This window comes from Cupressus sempervirens, chromosome 5 (assembly GCF_028749045.1).
Source record: "Cupressus sempervirens isolate cs-2001-9-10 chromosome 5, ASM2874904v1, whole genome shotgun sequence".
NCBI lineage: Eukaryota > Viridiplantae > Streptophyta > Pinopsida > Cupressales > Cupressaceae > Cupressus > Cupressus sempervirens.
The window spans coordinates 709,172,738-709,195,309 of record NC_143122.1 but is presented as its reverse complement, the minus strand read 5'-3'; the positions used below and the strand labels follow the sequence as shown (position 1 = coordinate 709,195,309).

The following is a 22,572-nucleotide window of genomic DNA, read 5'->3' as shown; positions in this document are numbered from 1 at the left end:
TTCACATATTTTCCCTTCCTCTGACACTTCATCAATGGGTATTTATTGTGGCTCTTCCTCCTGTATCGCTTGGACTTCTTCTTCATTGCTCAGAGGAAGAGGAGTAGCTGAACCTTTATCCATGCAAAATGTAGCTTGATTTGGTGATGGTGGAGCTACTTTGGGTCCTTGTGGCTAAGATGGAAACTGACTCCAATCCTCCTATTGAGGTTGATTAGTTGGAATATCTATTATCTTATCTCCCACCAATTCAGTGTCAACTAGCGTAAAGTCAAAATATGATATTTGAAAGACATCAGCCCCTTCACCCTCCTACTAATCAATCCATTATTGCAACTCAACCTGTGAAGTGGTAGACTGAATAGGCTGCTCAAAAATGGATGGTGGTGTAATGATGGAGCTTCTCCTCTATTCTAACTCTATTTCTGTAGCAAGATGGGTCCTCCAACTCAAAGGAAGGTTATCCTCTTCATCTTCATCATCCTCTTCTTTCTCTTCTTCTAGGATAACCTCCAGTACTAATGGAAAAAGAATAACTCTTATGATCACCTTTTGTCTCCTCTTGATAAGAGTTTTGATCTTTCTTCTTTTAGGAGTCGATATCTCTTGTTGAGTAGGAGACAAAATTTGTACTTTTGTTTCAACTCCTCCTTGCCCTTGATCTGGTGGTGGCACTTGAGGATTATCTTAGGTCTACATAGCTTTTGCATCCTCTAACCCTTGTACATTTTCTTCCCCTTGTTGTGGTGGTGCTTAAGCTAGTTCTTCTGGCTCAACTTTTTGGGGAGAAGTTCTCTTCCTCTTGCCTTTACCCTTTTGAGGCCTATAATATCCAACTTCTCTATCAAGTTGGTGCATTATTTTCGACCTCACTAGAGATTAAGCTGTAAAAGTGGGCACTATTACCTTCACTCCTCTACCTCTTGTTGGGCGAGCTATAGCATGGAAAACTATTGCTTGAGGAATTGGATCCAATTTGAAAGGTTTTTTAATCCAATTCTTGGTCAATTTGATGATGTTCCTAGCCCTATGATTAATATCTAAGTTTTCTTCCTTATCAATCGCTGCATTTATAATGGGTTAATAAAAAATCTTGTCTCTACTATACAATAGATCAAGGACATCCTCAACATCTTGTTGTAATTCCTTTAAAGTAACCTTTATCTTCAAAGAAGTGCTTGCAAAATAGAGAGTCATCCTATGATAATCCCTTATATGAATATCATAGTCATCTACTGTGTTCATCCAATGGTCCTCAATTACATCTTCATGTTGGAATATTTTGCTTGCTAAATACTGCACTCTTCCAATGTTATCAAAATAAGGACGAGGAGAGTTATATTCCTCCAAGTGATATTGATCTCCTCTTGTCTAGAGTTTTGATCTTTCTTCTTTTAGGAGTCGATATCTCTTGTTGAGTAGGAGACAAAAATTGTACTTTTGTTTCAACTCCTCCTTGCCCTTGATCTGGTGGTAGCACTTGAGCATTATCCTAGGTCTACATTGCTTCTGCATCCTCTGACTCTTGTACATTTTCTTCCCCTTGTTGTGGTGGTGCTTAAGCTAGTTCTTCTGGCTCAGATTTTTTGGGGAGAAGTTCTCTTCCTCTTGCCTTTACCCTTTCGAGGCCTATAATATCCAACTTCTCTATCAAGTTGGTGCATTATTTCTGACCTCACTAGAGATTGAGCTGTAAAAGTGGGCACTATTACCTTGGCTCCTCTACCTCTTGTTGGGTGAGCTATAGCATGGAAAACTATTGCTTGAGGAATTGGATCCAATTTGAAAGGTTTTTTAATCCAATTCTTGGTCAATTTGATGATGTTCCTAGCCCTATGATTAATATCTAAGTTTTCTTCCTTATCAATCTCTGCATTTATAATGGGTCAATAAAAAATCTTGTCTCTATTATACAATGGATCAAGGACATCCTCAACATCTTGTTGTAATTCCTTTAAAGTAACCTTTATCTTCAAAGCAGTGCTTTCCAAATAGAGATTCATCCTATAATAATCCCTTATATGAATATCGTAGTCATCTACCGTGTTCATCCAATGGTCCTCAATTACATCTTCATGTTGGAATATTTTGCCTGCTAAATACTGCTCTCTTCCAATGTTATCAAAATAAGGACGAGGAGAGTTATATTCCTCCAAGTGATATTGATCCCACTTAGGCTCAAAAGATGAAATATCCCATCTTTGGACCACACTAAATGGTCCTATAGTAATGGGCCACACCTAGGTTATCTTGTGTTTCTTCCTTAGTTTGTCATATGCAAATAAGAGTTTTCTAGTGATCTCCAGCAATATAAGTCTATCACTTGCATACCTAGGGAGCTTCTTGGGATTGATAGTCATTCCCACTACCCTCAAATAAGTGAATGTCTAAAATTGGATGTAATAGGCACTGACTTCTAAAATATTTTTTGCTACCTCATTTGATATCCTTTTCGCATAATACCCTTCAATGAACCAAATAATCACAAAAATAAAAGCATAATTCATTATCCTATATTCCTTACTGTGCTCTAGAAGTTTTTTCTTCACCAACTAAGGATATACTATATACGGCCATGCGTTTGCATCTTATATGTTGTCCTTTTTAAACAGTCCTAGATAGTTCATTGCCCTTGAAACTAATAAGTACACTAAATAGGATGTCATGTAGAACTTATTGTTGTTCTTAACTGTCACCAACTGCTCATCCAAGTTCTCACTAAGAATTGAAGCCCAATCAATTGGCATCTTTGTTGTTTTGATGGTCTTAATCAAATGCACCATCCATATGTTCAAGAGTCTTGATGTTAGTAACCCCATGACTCTACTCAAGAGTATTATAGAATATTTGATATCCTCTTTCATATATCCCCTTGTCATGTCCACTTTGCCTACTTTACATCTGAGAGGAGTTTTCTTGATGAGGTATGAGAATTGGATGATTTCAAATGCTTCCTCTACATGTTCTCTGTACCATATTTCAACCTAGTGATAGGTTAATCTGATAAACTAATATGCCCTTGGAAGATGGAACACATTTTCTATGTTCTTAGGTCAGAGATCTAGCATGATATCTCTAGTTATACTCTTCATGACCCTTTCCTTAGAGATATAGTTTTTCACGAGTGCCATGATCAACTCTAAGGATTGTACTGATATTGGGTGTGATGTTGTGTTGACTAGTCCTGATCAGATAAGAATAGACATCAATGGGGACCTCTCTATAGGCTTGTTACACAACACTAAGAATGTGTTCTAGTCAATATGACCAAGTTTAGTGTCTCAGATCTCTGAATAATCATCTTGGAAGCATGACCTTGCCTAAACACCTTCAAACTTGAAAATCACTGGTTTCGGGACCAGTTTTGTAGTGAGGGAGGATGATAAAGAAGCCATTGAATCTGTACAAAATCAAGATCCATTAGTCTGAAGGTGAAGAAAAATCAATAATATAAAACCTAATGATGACAAAAATACAACCCAGAATCCCCGACTCTTAAAAACTATTAAAAAAATCTAAAAACCTCATTTCTAACCCTAGAAGGCAAAAATAGAGAACACCTGGTGCACCTTAGAGGTGCGCTAGATGCACTTTTGTTCTTTACGCAAACTCTTAAAATAGAGTTGTGCACCTAGCACACCTCATAAGCACACTCTTGCAACATATGTAAGCACAAAAGGGTGCGCATTTAGCGCACCTCTTAGGGATGCTGGCTCTTTGTAATGGGATGCAACTATATACCTTCTTTTTTTACATTAATCTTATATATATATATATATATATATAAGATTAATGTAAAAAAAGAATTTATATAGCTGCACAACTTCTTTTGGGTGTTTTAATGTTGTTATGTAGGTTGTAGAGGGGAGACTAGGTGTAGTAGCACACTTGAGGAGATGTGCACCTATGTTTGATGGAGGCTTAGAGAGAAAAATGAAGTGAGGAGTTGTGCACCTACATTTGATGGAGGCTTAGAGGGGTAGAGTCCTAGTTTTATAGACCCAGGGCTTAGTGCACCTCTTGGAGGTGCACAACTACATTGATGCACACTTCTAAGAAGTGCTTTGTGCTTAAACAACTAAGCACACTAGCACACTTGGTGAGGTTCATTAGTGCACATCCTTGTGCACCAAAAATGACTTCCTCCCTCAAAATTATGCTTTTTAGAATCTGGATTTTCAGGCTGGGGCCCAGATTGGTCAAAGACATTAGGAAAAAACCCTAAAAAAGACTTGGACCCCAACCCAGGGATACAAAAAGCTAAAAAAGTTAAGTGGGGGATCTCCATTGCTAGGCGAAATAGGGCATGCATTGTGAAACCAGAAGAAATTCTTCTTCTATCATCTTCATATGATTGATCTGTTATATTTCCCTTGTTCTTCACTACTACCTTAGGAAGCTCCAAAAGTATAACTATTTGCATCTATGTGTAGGATAGTCTAATCAACACATTTGATGCACAACACCATCTTTGGTTACGTATCTTTGTTTAAGGGAATCACCCCTAGTTTACCTCTAAGATATTAATAAGCATCCTTAGGTAAAGCTTTAGTGAATTTCAACAATTTTCTCTTTTGTAGTTTCCTCTTCATAACTCAACCTTTCCTCTAGATGATTTTGTTATGAACAACTTCTAAAATCCTCTTCATTAATAAAATAGATATAACATTTAGATCAATTATCAAATTGTCTTATCAATATACTTGACATCAATGACAACATAACAATTGTTCTAATTATAGTTTCCAACATGAGGGTCCATGTATGCTTAAGGTCTAGTTCAACTTAAGTTTCAGGTTAGACCTAGCTTGAGGTCAAGATTGACCTCAACTTATTTTTCACCAAATTCTAAGACCATAGTTATGATATAAAATTGAAACCTTAGTTCCAAAATTTGAAGTTATTGGTCTTAAAACTTGTAGATCTACTCTGGCACAAATGCGAAGTGGATGCTTTTGGAAAAGGGGCTCGCTTTGGTCAATCCCCAATTTAGAAAATAACCTTAAAATGAGAAAGCATGTAAAAATAATACAAATGCAAGGTTTCTATACCTTTCAATTATATTATTTATGGTGTTTTTTCTTTAATGTTGTCCATAGCAAGGTAGTCACTTACTAGGTTAGTGATCCCCACCCCCTCTCTCTCCACACACACCTTGACCTCGATGAGATCATCCTTCTGTATTTAATATACTTTACTATAAGCATGATTTCATCTCAAACTCCCACTAAATTGGGTGATAACTTTATCATCATAAAAATTTAGCACCTATGATTGGAGACTCTAGGACCTATTAGAACCTATTTTGATGAGTTGAAGGTCTGAATGTCTATAATACTTGTTATATTTGAGTGACATTGATCACTTGTAAATAATAAGTTTTTTATATTTGTTTTCTTTGTAATATTAATGTAAAATGAAGTGACAATTACTTATATTGGAACATTTCTTGTAATTAGTCATATATTTTAAAGATAACAATTTATTGAATAAAATTAAAATGGCCACTTGTGTTTACTTATCATTGAGTCTGATAATTAATGTAGTTCCTAAAACAATACAATTATCTATCAATCAATACAATAGTAATAAAACATAAAAGTAAATGGTACATTTATCTATTATAAGCTCTACATAGACATACGACACAAAATATTAGCATCTATGAAGGGTTTTCTTACTTGTATCTTTCAATTTTACTTACCACAATCATTCCACAATGGGTTAGCATTGGAGAAGCACTAAAAATAGCAAGTTATATATATATATATATATATACAGAGAGAGAGAGAGAGAGAGAGAGAGAGAGAGAGAGAGAGAGAGAGAGAGAGAGAGAGAGAGAGAGAGAGAGAGAGAGAGAGAGATTCCATATTTAGTAGACCTTCTATATCTCTATGAACTTCCTTTACACCTTACATCATGTCAATGTTTTACTAGAAAAAGCACAAAAATCACCTATTTTAGATTGTATTTAGTTGTCTACAATTACACCATCATGATGATATGGTTGTTTCTAGCAGAGGAATCTCCATTTTCAGATTAATATTGTTTATTTTTATTAATATATGTAAAAGTTTGGGTTTTTGCATCCAAAATTTTAAGATGATTGTAAAGATGGGTGGTTATACATATGTGTATTTTTTAAGTATTGGGGGTTGTACAAGGGTGGTTGTGGCTTATATATATATTGATAAATGGTGGCATTTGAGGGGACTATGCAATAGTATTCCATTGATTTTTCGATTCTATAAGGCATTTAACACTAGCCTCATCTGTAGCACAAATTTCTCTTAAATTTTCTAGGCAATTTGCAAGTTCCAATCTCGATTGCTTCATTTCATTCCCATTCATTTCTCCCTGACCTATAGTTGTAGGATAACAATATTCTAAGCATATATTAGACCCTATTGGTTGTGCTATTTACTTTGTTAGTATCCAACAATAAACAAGAATAAGATTAACACTTCCAACTACTTGGATAGGTTCTACAATGTTAGTGTTTGAAGTCTACATTGGTTATTATCCTAAGAATTATTACTAAACCAATAAATGTTGCCCACTTCATGAATTAAAAGTTTCAAAAAAAAACAAGAATGCATGAAAATACAAAATCTCTTTCGCTTGATATCCTTCTAGAGCATTTTCTTTTTGGTATCAATCATAAAATTGATTGAACATCAATGTTTTTGTATGATTTTATATTACCTTGAGGAGGAAAAGAAAATTAGAAATAAATAGGCATAGGAGAAACTACTACTTGATTGGTTTAGAACACAATCCTTTGGGTAGGCACAAAAGAAATTACTACTTAAATCGGGATGAAATTCAACTACTTAAAGCAAGATGAAGTTCAACCTTAACCCACCACTCTAGTACTAGGTAACATACATTCTAGGATTGGAAGAGAACATCATCGCCACCACTAATGTATATCGAGGGAGGACAACTATAGCTTGATGCATACATATGGTTGCACCAAGAGAGGGACTAGAGAAATAATTCTTTTCTTTGGCAATTTTATTGATGCCACACCTGGCTTTATTCCCATTAATTTTACACCTACACCAAATAATTTGCGATTGAAAGACAACTACTTAACAAACTTCATTTAAATTTCATGTGACCAAAGAATATTTTATTGATACTACAATCTCCACCATACTCACTGGCCGATGAGCCCATGTAAAATCTCCAATGTTCATCCCTTTGTGCTAAGACCAATGTTACTAGAAATAAAAGTGTAATGATGATATGATGAGAAATCAAGTACCTAGAAGTTGCATACGCACATGATAATTTATAAACATAAAATTATTTTATAAAATTAGGATAAATATAAAAAATTTAAAAACTTTAAATACCTATTTAAAGTTAGTTTTTATTTATAAAATAATCTACATTAAATCAATAATTATAATCACACATAAAAAAAATACATCATATAAATGATGCTCATAAGTTTTCAACAACTTATTATCTTAAAAAGTGACTTTCAATTTAATTTAGCTATCTAAGATGAACATTTAATTAGGGTCGACCATTAACATTAGAAATGTTACATTAAAAAAATTTCAAAAAGTTTAGATATCTAGCACCTATGATTGGAGGCTCTAGGACCTATTAGACCCTATTTTAATGAACTGAAGGTCTAAAAATCTATTATACTCATTATATTTAAGTGACATTGATTGTTTGTAAATAATAAGTTTCTTATATTTGTTACTTTGAAATATTCATGTAAAATGAAGTTATAATTGCTTATATTGCAACATTTCCTACAATTAGTCATATATTTTAAAGATAACAATTTTATTAAATAAAAAAATGGCTTCTTGTATTTACTTATGATTTAGTTTGATAATTAATATGGTTCTAAAAACAATACACTTATATATCAATCACTGCAATAGTAATAGAACATAAAAGTAAGTTGTACATTCATCTAGTATAACTTTTACGTAGACACATCACGCAAAATATTAGTATGTATGAAGGATTTTCTTACTTGTATCTCTCAATTTTACTTACCACAATCATTTTGCAATGAGTTAGAGTTGGAGAAGCATTGAAAATAGCAAGTGATTAATAGAGAGAGAGAGAGAGAGAGAGAGAGAGAGAGAGAGAGAGAGAGAGAGAGAGAGAGAGAGAGCTTCCATATTTAGTAGACCTTCTGTACCTCTATGAACTTCCTTTAGACCTTACATCATGTCAATGTTTTACTAGAAAAAAACACATAAATCACCTCTTTTGGATTATATTTAGTTGCCTACAATTACACTATCATGATGATATGGTTGTTTCTAGGTGAGGAATCTCCAATTTGAGATTAATATTGTTCATTTTATTAATGTTTGTAAATGCTAGGGTTTTGCATCCAAAATTTTAAGTTGATTGTCCATATGGGTGGTTGTACATATGCATTCTTTTTAGTATTGGGGGTTGTACAAGGGTGGTTGTGGTTTTTTTTTATTGAGAAATGGTGGCATCTGAGGGGATTGTGCAATACAATTCCATTAACTTTTGGATTCTATAAGGCTTTAACACTAGGCTCATCCCTAACACAATTAAAAAAAAAATTCTAGTTAGTTTGCAAGTTCCAATCTCGGTTGCTTCGTTTCATTCCCATTCATTTCTCACCTAACCTATAGTCATAGGATAAAAATATTCTAGGTACGTATTAGCCCCTATTTTTTGTGCTATTTAATTTTTTAGCATCCAAATATAAACAAGAATAAGATTAACACTTCTAGCTACTTGGATATGTTCTACAATGTTAGTGTTTGAGTTCTACATTGGTTATTATCTTGAAAATTATTACTAAACCATTAATGTTGCCCACTTCATGAATTAAATGTTTCAAAAATAAAAACAAGAATGAATGAAAATACAAAACCTCTTTTGCTTGATATCCTTCTACAACATTGTCTTTGTTGCATCAATCATATAATTTATTGATCATCAATGTTTTTTTATGATTTTATATTACCTTGAGGAGGAAAAGAAAACTAGAAATGAATAAGCATAGGAGCAACTACTACTTGATTGGTTTAGAACAAGATCCTTCGAATAGGCACAAAAGAAGTTACTACTTAAATCGGGATGAAATTCAACTACTTAAAGTAGGATGAAGTTCAATCTCAACCCAACACCCTAGTACTAGGTAACATACATTCTAAGATTGGAAGAGAACATCACCGCCATCACTAAAGTATATCAAGGGAGGACAAATATAGCTCCATGCATGTACACATGGTTGTGCCAAGAGGTGGACTATAGAAGGAATTCTTTGCTAGAGTGGGGTTGTCGTTGCACCAAAAGATTGATCTATCAATGCTCGATACAACCACTCAATTTATAGTACACAGGAGGTAGTTAAGCCCTTTTCACGAATCCCAAGGGGAGCGCTATTTTTTTTTATAGCAATCTTCCCCTTAGCATTACCCGAGGGTCTGAGGATTTGAACTTGTGACCAAGCTTTGATACCACTTGTTAGAGTGGGGTTGTCATTGCACCAAAAGTCTGATCTGTCAATCCTCGATACAACCACTCAATTTATAGTACATAGGAGGTGGTTAAGCCCTTGTCACAAATCCCAAGGAGAGCATTGAACAAATTTCTAACATTCTTTTCCCTGGCAATTTTATCAATGCCACACCCTCCTCTATTCCCATTAATTTTAGACCTGCACCAAATAATCTGCAATTGAAAGATAATTACCAACAACCTTCATTTAAATTTCACGTGACCAAATAATATTTCATATATACTACAATATCACCATACTCAGTGGCCCATGAGCCCATGCAAAATCTCCCATATTCATCTCATTGTGCTAAGACTAATGTTACTAGAAATGAGAAACAAAAATTGAAATTGTAATGACAATATGCTGAGAAACACAATATCCAGAAGTTGCATAGACCTGCATGATATTGTATAAATATAAAATTATTTTATATAATTAGGATTTGAAAGAAAAATAAAATAAAAAACCTATTCAAAGTTAACTTTTTAAAATAAAATAATTTACATTAAATTCAATAATTGAATCACACATTTTAAAAAATTCATATAAATGATGCCAACAAATTATTATATTAAAAAGTGACTTTCAATTTAATCTAGTTATCTAAGATTGACAATTAATTAGAGTCAAACATTGACATTAGTAATGTTACATTAAAAAAGTTTCAAAAAGTCTAGAAATTTATGGAGATAAACATGAGCCTTGCTATGTTATGTAACATAATATTTGGAAAGTGCACAAATTAATGGAAATTGTAAGATAGATATTTACATTACTAATATTATAAAAAAGAGAAGAAATTCCTTATGAGACTTGTGTAACGATTGAACCACATAGAAATAGTCATTTCACAATGAGAAACTTGTTTATGTAGCTGAAACACGAAACACAATCTAAATGTCACATTTCTAGTAATAGAGGCTAAGCCCATGTCACTTCTTCAATCCTTAATAGTATGAGTGTTTGATATTCATCCACCTACTTGCCTTCTACCTGATGGGGTTCACAAAAATTAGGCAATGTGTTTATTAAAAGTGCAAAAATCATTTTCCATGTCTTTAATGGTTAATATATCAAAAAATGACAAATGACAAATGAAAAGCTACAAAACACAATAAATAAGTTGTAGGCGTTTAAATAAAGGACAACCACACATAAAGTAATCATGGTTTGGTCAGATCATAGTTAATAACAATACTACACTACCACACATCATTGTAGACATTATTCAAATGAAGGTAATAGACAAATTGTAGAGCTTCCAAGAGGTCCTTCCACTCCCTTACTCTTTTATCTCTTTTATATCTTATGTTCTACTATAATAAATAGTCATTAAGGTGCACCTAATTATAATCATATACTCTTTTTGTGTGCTTTATTTTCTAATTGAACTTGTGATTGTATAAATATGTTATTAGATTTAAAGCATTGTATACCAATTCTAACTTAATTCTATGTATGTGCTAAGTTGAAGATAATTGTACAAATATTTATACTTAGAAATTGCTATATAATTCAATATAAGAAAAAACCACCCCTCCTCTCTCTCTATATATATTCTAAAAACGTTCCTTAAATCTTTGAGATACCTCTTCCCCACCAAAGTGCCATTGCTATATATTACAATATCCAACTAAACAGCTACATTGAACGTGTAATTTTTAAAACATCTTTTCAAACGGCTATCTTGCACGTGCGAATGAGATTTGCACTTGCGCTTCAAAGTAGGCTGTCCGAATTCGAATTTGGGGTTTTCAAGAGCAGAACCCGGGTTTCATTTCATATTATTGTTTATTGATGTTTGGGTTTCATTTGCGGAATTGAAGCAAATGTTTGGATTTCATTAGCCTACGATCGAAGAAGAATTAACTGCTGCAAATTCGAGCCCTCCAAATTGACAATTAACTTCTGCAGAATTGGAACTGAGTCTTTCAAAATTAACGAGTCCAGGGGAGCAAATGTCACATTGGTTAGATTTAACCTCTGCAAATTCGAGCCCTCCAAATTGACAATTAACTTCTCCAGAATTGGAATTGGGTCTTTCAAAATTAGCGAAGTCCAAGGAAGCAAATGTCACATTCCTTTGATTATTGACTGGGCTTGATTTAATTTTTCTCATTCGACCTTAATCTTCTGAAAGCGAGGCCCATGTGAATTCCACTCGTATGGGAGGATTCGGTGTCACAAAAATAACAATATACACGACTCTTTTGCTCTTGTGCAAATTTGTAGATGTGATCTATCTCTCAGTAGGATAAATAAGCCGTGCTAGAGAACCCTGGTGACGGATATGTTTCGGCTATGTTGCAGGCAGATGTATTTTGACATAGCTGTGACTGGTACTCTTTTTCTTTGCTTTTCTTTGCTTTTTTTGAAACCATGTATTCATTGATGGCCCCGATGAGAAATTTTTAACAGGTGCATATGTGTTTTGCTGCTATGTTTTGGCTTCTCATGACCATTTCCTTTGGTACGCGGAAGGCTTCCAAGCAGTATGCCATCAATCGCCGAAGAGCTGCTCGTTGGGGTTTTAAGTGTTTCTACTGGAATTTCTTTCCGTGGAAATTCCGTCGACTCTCCAGATCTTCCATTCGCGTTTTCCTTTGGGTTTAGACCATCTTTCTTTTATGGAAGTCTTTAAAGAGAATGCAGCGCACTCACATAGAATGGATCGATCAGGTCAGGTGCTGCAAAACTCAACAATGTTGGTGATTAGTCTCATGCTTATTTGGGATGGTACGTGTCTGTCTTGATTTTTTCCATTTTGAGTGGGGATTCAATTTTCAGTATGTTATAACGTTTCATCAAAGCCATGATGCTGTGAATATTTTTGTTTTAAAATAATCATTCTCCTTCGAATTCTCTCTACTATCTGGGTTTATTGTCGTGTCATTGCTAGAGTAGAGACAAGCTAATTGCGATTTCCCACCTCAACTATCTAGTGATATGCTTCCGAGCCACAATCATTGTGAGGGAAGTGTTGGATGGTTGCCAATTCTTTTATCATGGCTTCCATTTGAGCTGAGACAACCATGACACTTCTTTGAATAGAGAACAAACCTCAAAACTCATAAGTAGTCCTAGGTAGGGAAGAAAGATTGGCAGGGTTTGTTTTATCCATAGCTTTTGAAAACTCACTGTGAACTATTTCCATATGTAAAAATGACAGAGAGCTTTAGCGAATTCATTATCTTTGGTGATAGTGAAAATATTGGTTACAAGGAAATCTTAGAGTGTATCCAGTGGTGCCTAACATCCTCTAAGAAATCTTATTTTATTATTTCTTTAATGGCCCTCATCACATTTTGCTTTGAGAGAAAAAGACCTTCCTCAACCTGGCTCAAGTGATTTTCTTATGTAAGGCCATGTGGCAAACTCTACCATCTAACACCAAAACCTTCATGAAGGTTAGATAAGAAAGCCAAGAACCCATATCAATTGTAGAGTTGATTGAAACATAATCACATGTTTGGAAGTGATACTTGTGAGATGTTGGGATGTAATGTCATCAAACTTGTCATTAGATGTATTGCCAGTCTTCTATGTGGAGCAAGGCTTGCTTCAAACAATTTCAATCCATTTCTAGTTCGATAGCCAATCACTGGAAATGATGGTTTTTGGCTCGTCTACCCCATGACTTTATAAGTAGTCCACAAGCTTATCTCTCTCATTATAAGAATAGGAGATGGGATATTCGGTTGGTGGATCAACAAGCACCAATACTTATTTTAAGATATTTAAGATTTTCCAATTTGAAGACTATCTCTTCTCGAGGTAGAGGGTTATTACAAGTGAATTGCCTATCATTTTGTTTGAATGACATGGTTTGAACAAATACAAACCTAGTAGTAATTCTTCCTCCTCAGTTTGTTATTAGTTCTTGGGAAGAGTTTCATTGAGCTTGGTTTGATCAATTTTCCATTAGTGCCCCAAATGGGTGCAACTAGGTCCTAAGGAATCAAAATTTCTTTAAGATGCACAATCAAACTTCATTTTCCATGTTTCTGATAAAGGATAGCCCCATTTGATCATTGATCATCTTTAAAAATTGGAATTGATGAAGATATCCCATGAATGTGGTCTAACTTGAATTATTGTTGTATTTAGTTCGAAAAGAAGTTTTTCCACTCGAATTGTCATTGTCTTGGTTCATTGTTATATGCCTTCTATGATGAGTTAGTGGAAGTGTTGTTTGTAATGCACTATAATATGCCTTAGATGTTTGAACATGAAGCTCTTCTTTGAAGGCTTTGTTCGTTTACCACATGGTATTTTACAAATGTGTTGAGCTAAAGAACCTCATTTGTAACTCAGCATTGATAAAACCAAGGACCATGTCTCTAGTTTGTCAAGTGTAGGAAAAAACTTCATTCCTCCAAACCCTAGCTCACTCCATGAGCCCGGACCCCATTCAGTTACAATACCAAGGACCCCATCCCTAGCTTGCCAAAGAGTAGGAAGAGATCCTTTCCTTCCCAATTTTAGCCCATCCAATGGGGCTGAACCCTCTCTGCTCAATAATATTTCTTGATAGATTGACAATCAGTCCCTTGAATAATATTTGAATGCATTATTCAAATGCTCTTAAGAATAATTCTTGAATGAATTTCTGAAGTTATATGAATGAATAAATGAAAGATTTTTAATGACTTCCACGAGGCCATAAGCCTAAGGGACCCGCATAGAACTCCTAGTCAGTCTGATGTGATTTCTCTAGCTTGTCTCTTTTGTTGTGAATTTGCATAAGTAAAATGGCCCCCTTGAGGAGTCTTGGTCCTTCAAAAAGGTCTTTTATGCTGTTTACTTTTAACGTTTCTTTATGTTGGCTGCGAATGTCTTCGTATGCCGTACAATCGTTTAGATAGTGCCACTCTGTTTCCACAACACCCTTGTTGCAAAATCTACAAATTCTGTCCTCCCATTCTTCCTTAGGGACCTTCCATCTACCAGTTTCACATCTCAAACGATGGGAACGAGATCTCAATTGAGCGATTAGTATTCTTGCCTTTCCTTTGATCTCTGCTCCTAAATATTCTTTGTTGTCATGTTCGCATGTGGGGTTAAATTCTTTAACATAATAGGCTTTTTTTCTACCTAACTGATTTGCCCACATGACAGATCTGAATTTTCCTGCCACCCACTTTTTTATTTCAGAATTGTTTTCCAAGCATTCTTGGTAGTCAATGTTCCACTTATTGAACCATTTATTGTTTTGTTTCTTCCATGTCTTCTTCCGATCAGTTAGTTCTCCGTCAACCACCCTACTAGGCCAGCGATGTGCATCCATTTTATTCACCTTTTTTAGATAGCTCAACAATCTAACAATTGCCGAGGCCTCCATCGGGAACATGCCCGCCTCCGCTAGAATAATCTCATATGGGACTATGGATTTGATTCTGAGATTAGTTATAATGAAGTGTTTCTGAATCCTTTCAATTTGTCGCCACTCATGATTTGATACACTGCTCCCCCATACCTCGCTGCCATATAAAATAACTGGTATCACCAGCGACCCAAAGAGGGTTTTCTTAGTCTTCCAGTCCCATAACTCTGCTGTCCTAGACCTGTTTTGAAGAAGATAAGATGCCTTCCATCCCCCTTGTATCCTTTTTGATCTGCATGTTTCCCAATTGAGCCGGTAATGAAAATCTATCCCCAAGTATTTGTATTCTTCTACAATTTCTAGTGTTTTATCATTGAATATGAAAGTGCATTGTTGTTTTCTCTTCCTCAAGGAGAAGACCATGATCTTGGTCTTAGAAGTGTTGACCTCCATCCCTACCTCCGTGCAAAAGGTTTCTAAGTTCTTCAAAGGTTCTCTTAGCCTTTGTGCTTTTTAAGCAATGAGAATGAGGTCATCGGCATATAAAAGCAATCTGATCACATAATCAACCAGTTGAATTCCCTCTCCATTGGTTTTGTTCAGCCACTCTTCTAACTTGTCAATATAGAGGCCGAACAATGTAGGTGACAACGGGCATCCCTGTTTGACCCCTATGTCACTGCCAAAGCATTCTGACATGCCCTCTTTGGTTCTAATTTTCGCTTTAACCTGTTTGTAAAGCTTATAAACAGCAGCTTTATATTCTGTTGGGACCTCTAATTCTTCCATCCTATTCCATAACTTATCCCTAGGGAAAGTGTCGAAAGCCTTCTTAAAGTCAACAAAGCAGCAAAACGCCTCGTCCCCTTGTTTATCCCACGTTTTTTCTATGAGGAACCTTAGGGTAATGCAGTGATCAATGGTGGAGTGTTTTGGTTTGCAACTCGCCTGTCCCATGGCTCTTTTCCCTTCTTTTTTCGCCCATCTACTGATTCTTTGTTCTACCATACTCCCGTAGAGTTTGCTTAGTAGTGGGTTTATCATGATGGTGCGGTAGTTGGAGGGGTTGTTGACATCCCCGCTCTTATGGAGAAGAATAACAACACTGGTGGTCCACTCCGTGGGAAAGCAGCCTTGCGTGACCATGTTAAAAATGTTCCTGATATGTGGAGTCAATAGATCTGTCCCCCACTTTAGAAATTCAGCTTGCAGCCCATCAATATCTTGAGCTTTTCCACTTGCTAATCTCTTTATCCCTAGAGTAATGTCTTCATTGGAAAAAAGTTCATCTGAATTGGTGGTTGTGGGAAGTGAAACCCCGTCCTCCGATCTCTCATAAAGAGTCAACCATTGAGAATCCGTAATTTTATTTTCAACCTGTTTCCTAGCTTGTTGTAACTTTCTCCAAAAATCTTTAGGATTGTGCTTTCCTAACATGATTAGCTCCTTCCTTCGATTAATCACATATTTTTCTTTTTTGGACTTGATCAGTTGCTTGAACTCTCTTATGATTGTTTTGTTTTCCTTTTTCCCTTTACATTTTCTTTTTGCGGCCTTGCATTCTTCATCATACCATGGATTAGTCGGGAAAGTGTTCGAGATGCTCTTCTTTATCCTTGTTCTCTTGCAACCCTTTAGTGCTTCCTTAATTAGTGGGATTAGAGAACTGCAGCTGATGTGACTTTTCTTATCGTTGTTTTCCTTGATATTCGTGATGTCATAATGTATTTGGAGCTGTTGTTCAAGAGTGGTGCAAAATATCTTTTTATTATCATTGTTTATAAGAATCTTGTCCTCTTTATGTCCTTTTGTGCTTACATTTAGAACTTGATCACTTTTCAATCTTTTCACTTGCATATTTTATTTAATATAAAGAGGCATATGGTCTGAATTTAGTTCTATGGGACATTGTTTAATTTTGAGATCAACTACTTTGGTGATGGTTGATTGCGAGCATATTTGATAATATACCACACTTTGTTTGTTATGCATTTTGCAAGTAAATTTCTTTGATTTAGGCTACATCTCCATACCATTACATATAACTAGCCCGTGTAGGCTGCATAGTCCTAAGAGTTCAGCCCCAAAGTGAGACACACCACCTTTTGCATCTTGTGAAGTCCGTTTGCTGATATTGTCACCATCTTCTTTTAGCCACAAGGGGTTACTGTCCTCTGTTAGATCATTGCCCAATTGGATAGCTTGGTTACTTGCTGTCCTAGCATTAAAATCTCCTAGAAGGATTGTGTTACCAGTTTGATTAAAGGAAAGCACATCTTTCTTTAAAGCTGCAAATGGATCTTCGTTGTTTAGATGTCTCTTTTTGTAGAATTTAGAGCTTTTTGGTGCAAAATAGCACACTGCCAACCATGTGATCTCCTCATCATCTTCAATCTTCAGCCATATAAATTGTTTATTTGGATCCTCTTTCTCCAATTTTATGATTTTGTTCCATGTATCTTTTATCAAGATAGTAATCCCTCCATGACCTTTACCTGTCTTTGTTTCTTCATTCCACATGGAGATTTTATTGTACCCTTTGAAATTTGGAATCCTACATCCATCATGTTCGTGTGTTTCTATGAGACAAATAATGTCTTGTCCCTCAGCTATGGGCCCCAACCCGGATCTCTTCTCCATGGATATCCTCTACAATTCCAACTCACCATGTTTAGATACTCTCATGGGGCCTTAAGTTCCTATTTCTAATTCGCTGATTTGTTGGCAATTTGCGCTTTACCGTTTTTCATCCAAGCCCATTTGTTGGCAGCCCTTGCTGATTTTACTTTCTCCCATTCTTTCCTCCTTTCCTCTTGCTGGTTGATGGTTAAATCCTCGTCTAAATATATTTTGGTGTCTTTGAGTAACCCCTTGTTCATCAAGATTGCACTCTTATCTTCTATGCTGCTGAAAGTTACTCTCACAAGTTTATTTTTCCCCATTCCCATACTTCTCCCAATTCTTTTTGCTTGCCGGATTTTACCTGTCCACTTTAGTTTGTCCCTAAGGAAGTCATGTGTCAAAATCTCTGTTTTCTCACATTCCCCATAATCTTTTAAGCCTTTGATAATGATGTTTACAACCCTTTCTTGTATTTCCTTCTCCTCTCTGATTTGTCTCCTGACTTGTTTTTGAATGACTTCCTTCTGTTGCATTGATGGTTCCTTGACCATGTGTGCCCATGATTTTGCTTCCTTTATTTGTTCTTTTAATTCATTTTCTCTTATTACCATGCCTGCTAATGTTGCTTGAACTTTCTCCAGTTTTGTGGTGGTATTTGATTTATTTATTTTATCCAAGTTATTTTCTATTGTCACTTTTCCTTCGCTCAAAGCCTTTTTGATAGTTATTATTTCTTGCTACCCTCTCTCGATGTCGTCTTGAAGATTTAAGACCTGCTCTTTCAGCCATTTATTTTCTCTTTCGAGTTCCTAGCTGGTTATTGTGACCTCCAGTAACCTTTCTCTATCCTGCTGTCCTTTCTCCTCCAGGTCTTCTACCCTTCTTTTCATGTCCATAAAGTCATTTACATATGTTTCCGAAGACCAAAGTAAAGGAGAGGAGGTGGGGCTCTAAGGTTCTTGCAAAAAACTCCTCTCGCACGTTCCTTTATTTGCTCCATCTTTTATTGTAGGAATCCCTGTCCCCTGAGATTCCTCTTGAATTGGTGAAACATCTTTTGCTTGACCCTTTGTGTCGGTTATTAGGAAGTTTTTAGCAGTCCTTGGTAAAATCATGATAAGTTTCTTCTTCTGCAGTTGTCTTTTCTTCTTTCGGATCTGTCTCCGTTTAAGTATCCCTAGGTATTGTTTTTCATTGACAAAAATGAATTTGGTGTTTACGTCGTGATGCTCCTGCTGCTTTTTAGGCAAGATATATTGACGATCTGCAAGAGCCCTTGGTTGTGATTGCATTTGAGGACTGCAGAGCAACCATTGTGCCGTCCTGATAGTGTTTAAATACTAGTTTAGGTTCCCATACTGTTGCCTGTCCTGATCTTGAATATTCGGTGTAGGGCCTCCTATTCTTAACCTCACAATATTTTGCATCGTTAATCCAGGTGTAGAATCTCTCTGTGTTTGTGTTCGCTGTGTGTTTATGTGTGATGCTTGTTTTGTTGTGAGAGAAAAGATGAATGCAGTTTTTGGGTTCCAATCCGTTCATAAACAAATACAATAGGAAAGAAAAGAAAGCAAAGATAGTTTGCAGAGTCTAACCTCTACTCTCGATATTTGATAAAATAATAATAAAATTTTGCTTCTTCTACTGCTGCTCCCTGTGGACCCGACTTGCCTTCTTTCCTGTGCTTATATGTGGTCCCGGAAACTTGTCTTTTCTGCCCTGTTGTTTGTTGAATGTCGAACCCTTTGTCTTTACCTACCGAAAGCTGCCCTCTGCACATTCACCCGCCGAAACCTGTCCTCTTTTGTCTTTACCCCTCTACACATTCACTTGCTGAAAAGAAAAGAACCCTTACCTGTATAAAAATATATTGCCCACGCTCTCTCTGCGTTTAAAAACATTCATCTTTTCTCATTGTAGAATTTACCGGCTTTACCAACAATGATGAATATGTGTTGCTAAGTATGTTTCTATACTTCTATTTTGAAATGATGATATATGATTTGTTTTAGTTTCTTGTAGATGATTTCTGAACTGATATATTGAGTTGATTGCCAAATTCATTAATGTTTGTGTGATTGATATTTGAATGACGAATGGATTAATGAGTTGATTTTTGAATGAATCTAAATCATTGATATTTGAGTAATGAATATATTCTTGAATGGATTTCTGATTTTGTATAAATAGTTAATTGAATTGATGAATCTCCATTGATGATTGTTGGATGATTTCTGAAATTGATTCATTTCTTGTTTCTTTTATGAATTGATTCCTTATCGGATGATTCTAATTTCTTTCATTAAAATGTTTTGCCCTTTTATATCCTTTTCTCGAAGCTGTCACCACAGTTTGCAAGTATCAAGTCAGCACCCTTCATTGTGCTTTTGAGAATAACAAATTTTCAAATTTGATTTCCTTCCTTCCCTATTTATGATTTATTTATTCCTTGCTTTATGAACTCTCCCAAGGAAATGATCTCCCTTTTATATGTTGTTCTTGGAGTAGTCACATCATTTCATTAATTTTGTCCTTTGAAAGAGTCACAACTATTCATCCTTGATTGTTGGCTTTTGAGTATAATCATTTTTTTCAAATTGACTGATTACTTCCTTAATGTCCTCTTCCTATAGAATGATCTCTCCTTTATATCTTAATCCTTCAGTAGTCATCTCTTTATTTCATGCCTTTGGAGCATCCATTAAACTTTTTTTATATATTATAATTATTTTATTTGTTAATGTATTTTTTTTATATTTTATTATTATTTATTGTGAAATTTCATTTCAAAAAGGAGGCATTACAAGTGTAAAGAAATAATTATCCTAAGGATTTACAGAATTTCCATTTTCATTGTGTTTCTAAGTTGTTTGTGTAGCTTCAAACTTTTATTGGTATAGGTTATATATAGTAATTTCACTATCTAATGCTTGATCAAAGGACAAGATGTAGAACAAGGAAGAAGAGCTTCGAATGACCATAGCTGAGTCTAGCATATCATGCTTCTCTGTCCAAGAAAAAATGTCAAAACAGAGCCTCACAAAATTTATTGTTATTCGTCTACAGTTAGCTCATTTTTATCATTACTTACTTTATAGTTGGGTAGTGTATGGATTGGATACATGGCAGAAATTTGATTTGATAATCTTTGAAATTTATTTTTACTACATTTAAGTGATCGTGAAATTGGAATGTTACCCAGAGCTTATATTAAACTAAATTTTGATTTTTGCTAATGTAGGCAAGCATTGAAGCTTGGCAGAAAGATCTAGAAGCTGAGGAAGTTACAGAAAAAACATAGGCCTCCTTGTTTGAAGAATGTAACAAAAGGTATTTAGCATAAATCAACGTGTGTAGAGAACTTTGTTATCTATAATTTTTTTCCATGCATTTTTTGGGTTCCTTGATTCAGTTTTTATATCTTAATGTTGATATTTAGTATACATGGCATGTTGAGTTGGGGGAAGGGGGGCAGGGGTGGTAAGATGACATTTCATTATTATATCAATAAACAATTTACTACAGTACAATACTGATTTGCAGCGAATTACTAGACATTTTTAAAGTGACTGCAACTGCTACATAGACCATTTCCAGAGAAAAGAAATATAAACTAACATTCAGTCAAATCTTTCAGTAGCTTGATAGGTCATACTACTGTACTTTATGACTAAGTTGTTGTAACTAAAATCAGTGTGCTTAAGCAAACAAATAACCCCTGCAATTATACTTTGTTTTTGTAAACTTTGGACCTAAAAAAGAGGAATTAATTGTATTAACAATACACTGAAATGAATGGAGTTTACAAATGCTAAAATTAGCTTTAATTGAAATAGACTAGAATAAGGAAACTAATAAAGACAATGTCTAAAAATAGACTAGAATATGAAAAATAATAATTAAGCGGAAATGACCATTCACTAAGGTTCTAGAAGAATGAGTTAAATTTAGCAAGAACCTAGGATATTAAAAATAATCTAATACCCTCCCTTAGTAGTCATTCTATCAACTACTCGGCAGAAGAGAATACATGTATTGTAGTTACAATTCCTTCCTAACATTCTGCTGCTACTAAGACTCTTCCAAGATCTGCAGATTGTCAATGACCATGAGTAGCCAAAAAAATAGACAAGGTTGTCCCCTTCTTCAGAATGGTTTGTAAATAGACACAGGAGCCTGCCATTGACTCTGCCACATACCTGTTCAGAATCTACAAAACCTCTAACTATAAGTCATCCATCAAATGTCCAACTCGGTGTTGAATAATATCTTACCTTGGAGACAGAGATACACTTTGAGAACTGTCACGATTTTGAGGAAAAATCAGTGAAGCCTCCAAACTATTGCAGATGAGTAGGATGCCCCAAAACAGACTGCAATATACTATGATTTGAAGTTTACAAAGCATCTTTTTTTGGGAAAAAATGGTGAAAACCCGAAAATAGGAATTCTTGACATAAAATCCAACATGAACTTCACAAATTACAGAAACCCAGAAATAAGTTTTGATGAGGAAAATCAACCAAAATCAAACACGATTTTGAGGTGAAAAATTAATCAAAATTAAACACAAATTTTGAGGTGAAAAATCGATCAAAACCAAAAATGGTTTTTGTAACTAAAGAAATAACAGAATACATTTTTATAATGATACATTGAAATAAATAGAGTTTACAAACGCTGCAAATAGTGTTAACAAAAATAGACTAGAATAAAAAAACTAATAAAGGTAACGTCTAAAAATAGACCAGAATAAAAAAACTAATAATAAAGCCTAAATGACCTAGGTTCTAGAAGAATAAACTAAATTTAGCAAGAACGTTGGATAAACTTAGCTGATTTTATTCCATAGTGTCTATTTGAAGGAGTGCCCTTGATTTTCAATATTACTTTTCCATAATGACATCTTCCGTAATCTTATACATGATCTGTGTTTTCCTGAAAATATTGTGCTATGGTTTTTCTCTATTGGTCTATTTTGACTTGCAACATTAATCTACTATTTAGTCTTTTTCTTGAAGGATAACATTCCTTTTCTTTTTGTGTTATATTTCATATTTCATTTACTATGCAAAACCAAGGTAATAAAAAAGTATGTGTA

The 22,572-nt window shown here is 34.9% G+C and overlaps 1 long non-coding RNA gene across 1 annotated transcript in view; it reads left to right on the top strand.

Moving 5' to 3' along the window:
- Positions 1-11,255: 11,255 nt before the first annotated feature.
- Positions 11,256-22,572, top strand: part of LOC149557957 (uncharacterized) — a 133,802-nt gene continuing 122,485 nt past the window's right edge. Inside the window, exons 1-3 of the long non-coding RNA XR_016352426.1 lie at positions 11,256-11,865; positions 12,008-12,262; positions 20,713-20,801. This is a non-coding gene — a long non-coding RNA (uncharacterized LOC149557957). The remainder of the gene's footprint in view (positions 11,866-12,007; positions 12,263-20,712; positions 20,802-22,572) is intronic.